Source organism: Somniosus microcephalus, chromosome 21, assembly GCF_052327205.1.
Source record: "Somniosus microcephalus isolate GS21.2 chromosome 21, FLI_Smic_1.0, whole genome shotgun sequence".
Lineage (NCBI taxonomy): Eukaryota > Metazoa > Chordata > Chondrichthyes > Squaliformes > Somniosidae > Somniosus > Somniosus microcephalus.
The window spans coordinates 8,931,542-8,931,892 of record NC_141007.1 but is presented as its reverse complement, the minus strand read 5'-3'; positions in this window follow the sequence as shown (position 1 = coordinate 8,931,892).

Here is a 351-nt window from a genome sequence, read left to right as displayed (position 1 = left end):
TTTAGTCCGGAAGGCTGCAAAGTGCCTAATCGGAAGATGAGGTGCTGTTCCTCGAGTTTTACGTTGAGCTTCCATGGAACAATACAAGAGACCAAGTACGGTGAGGTCCGAGTGGGAATGGAGCGGTGAATTAAAATGACAGGCGACCGGAAACTCGGGGTCACCCTTAAGGACTGAACGGAGGTGTTCCGCAAAGCGGTCACCCAATCTGCGTTTGGTCTCCCCAATGTAGAGGAGACCGCATCGTGAGCAGCGAATACAGTATACTAGATTGCAAGAAGTACAAGTAAATCGCTGTTTCACCTGGAAGGGGTGTTTGGGGCCCTGGACAGTGGGAAGGGGGAGGTATAA